This window comes from Arachis ipaensis, chromosome B1 (genome assembly GCF_059453495.1).
Source record: "Arachis ipaensis isolate K30076 ecotype BB chromosome B1, ASM5945349v1, whole genome shotgun sequence".
In the NCBI taxonomy this organism is placed as follows: domain Eukaryota; kingdom Viridiplantae; phylum Streptophyta; class Magnoliopsida; order Fabales; family Fabaceae; genus Arachis; species Arachis ipaensis.
In genome coordinates this window covers 125,767,749-125,770,360 of record NC_142436.1, presented here as the reverse complement: position 1 = coordinate 125,770,360, position 2,612 = coordinate 125,767,749, and the positions used below count along the sequence as shown (strand labels likewise).

Here is a 2,612-nt window from a genome sequence, read left to right as displayed (position 1 = left end):
AAATCCTTTTTCTCTTCATCTTCTCTTTGATTTGCTAGAAGGAATTTCGTTCTTAATGCTTAGTATTCAATTATCTTGGAAAAGAGATTGAATGTAATTGGGTTTCATGGGAACCTTGTGAAAGAAAACATGAAACCATGCTTAAAATCCCTTCTCACACTAGAGTAGAATCTGGGTTTTGGTGTTTAGATACGTGACATATAATCCTCCCTCTACTTGGACCTATAATGGTGTGTGGTATAATCAGGGACCAAGCATATCTATCTTCATGAGCAATTAGACTAAGGAATTGGCTATTGATCAAGATCTGAGAGATTGAGTCACCAAGGGATTGGGGCTCAATCAATCATGATTGCCAAGAGGTCAATGAGTTGCATGATTGAAGAAGATATAAGCTAGATTTGATCCAAAGAGACAACATCTCCCAATCTCAATGAATTTCCCCATTCTTATCTATCCATTTCTTTACATCTTATTTTTACATTCAGCAATCCCCCATTCCCATTTACATTCAAGTCATTTATGATTCTGCCCTTTACTTTCTGCCATTTATATTTCTGCACTTTATTGCCTTTCTTTATATTCTAGTCATTTACATTTATGTCATTTACAATTCTGCACTCTACAATCCTATTGATCCGCTTGACTAATTCATCAATTGATTAAAGCTGCTCGAATTTGCCAATCTCTGTGGATACGATCCCACTCCACTATGGGTTATTACTTGACGATAATTTTGGTGCGCTTGCCAAAAGGACTAATTCACCAATTTTGAATGGGGTGTGAATTCCAGTCATCAGTGTCTCCCTGGTTTTTGATATTAGCTCGCACTTCATCCTTGAACACTCTGTTGTTTTGGATTTCTTTGCATATATTTTCAAGTAGAGTCTCAATTCTGGAGAGCCTATCTTCGGATGGTGATGGTGGGTTGAGATTGGAGGGGTGAGAAGGGCTATTTTGATTTTGATATGGATATTGAGAGGTATTGTTGGGTGGGTGCTGATATGATCTCTGTGTGGAATATTGGTGAGTTACATTGTGGTTGGGGTTGTGACGTCTCTGATCTTTGCTTTGATCTTGTTGATTTTCCCACCCAAAGTTTGGGTGGTTCTTCCAACCAGGATTATAAGTTTTGGAGTATGGATCATGGGCCTGCCTAGGTGAGTTCCCAATATAGTTGGCTTGTTCTCGGTCACCCTCTTCTTCTGCATTCACTCCTTCTTGAGCTGCTGATGAGGTGGTGACGGCTGCAACTTGGTTTCTTTCCATCTTCTTGGTAAGGTTAGCTAACTGCTTGGTGATCATCTTGTTTTGAGCCAGCAGTGCATCCATGTTGTTCAGCTCCATTACTCCTCAAGTGTTGCCCCTTTCTAAAGTATAGAAGTAGTCATTCTCAGCTACAGTTTCGATGACATCTATAGCTTCTTCAATGGTCTTCTTCTTGTTCAGAGATCCCCTGGATGAGTGGTCTACTGCTTTCTTTGATTCATAAGAAAGACCCTCATAGAAAATGTGTAACTGCACCCATTCATTGAACATATCTGGCGGGCATCTTGTTAAGTCCTTAAACCTCTCCCATGCTTCATAGAGAGTTTCACCATCTTGTTGTCTGAAGGTTTGTACCTCAGCTCTCAACCTGTTGATTCTTTGAGGAGGGTAGAATCTCGCCAAGAATTTGTTCACCACATCCTCCCAGGTTGTCAAACTCTCCTTTGGGAAGGATTCCAGCCATTTAGATGCTTTGTCCTTGAGTGAAAAGGGAAATAGAAGCAGTCTATAGGTGTCAGGATGAACGCCATTAGACTTCACAGTATCACATATCCTTAGAAAGGTGGTGAGATGTTGATTGGGGTCTTCTTGGGCACTTCCTCCGAATGCACAGTTATTCTGGACTAGGGTGATGAGCTGGGGTTTTAGTTCAAAGTTATTGGCATGTATGGCTGGCTTTTGGATGCTACTTTCACAATTTCCTGGGTTTGGATTGATATAAGACCCTAGAACTCTTCTCTCTTGCCCTGCATGATTCACTGGACCCTCTCTGGCATGGTTGTGAGTTTCTTCTTCATGATGATTATCCATATTCTCCTTCATATTTGTTTCAAAATACTCTTCCTCTTCCTCAGCACCAACGACTCTCTTTCCTCTTGTTTCCCTCCTTAATCTAAGGAAGGTCCTCTCAGGTTCAGAATCAAAGGAAGTTGAAGCCATGCTTCTTCTACCTGTCATACAACCAACAAAGCAAAAAGTAAAAAGAAATTGAATGAAGAAATTACTCTTGTTAGAATAGCTGTTAATGTGAGTGGTGCAATATATCAAACAGTTAGTGGGTTAGTGAACTGAATTGTGAACAATGACGAAACCACAACAAATGGGTAAGGGATAAAGGAAAGAAAATAACTAAAACTGAAAGTAAATCACTCAAATGGAATTAAACAAAACGAAAGAAAAATGGCTCAATCTAATTATCCTCCAACTTAATCATTGTCGATACAAAATCAATCCCCGGCAACGGCGCTGATGTTAGGGATTTTTGCTGATAAAGAATTTTATACAAATAGTAGCGTTGTAGATATAGTTTCTAAACCGACAGAAATCCCTTCGTACAAATGTTT

The 2,612-nt window shown here is 39.6% G+C and overlaps 1 non-coding gene across 1 annotated transcript; it reads left to right on the top strand.

Annotated features, from left to right (window-relative positions):
• Nucleotides 1-1,534: 1,534 nt before the first annotated feature.
• Nucleotides 1,535-1,638, top strand: LOC148578271 (small nucleolar RNA R71). Its single transcript, XR_015903870.1, has one exon. It is a non-coding gene; the product is annotated as a small nucleolar RNA R71 (small nucleolar RNA).
• Nucleotides 1,639-2,612: the final 974 nt, after the last annotated feature.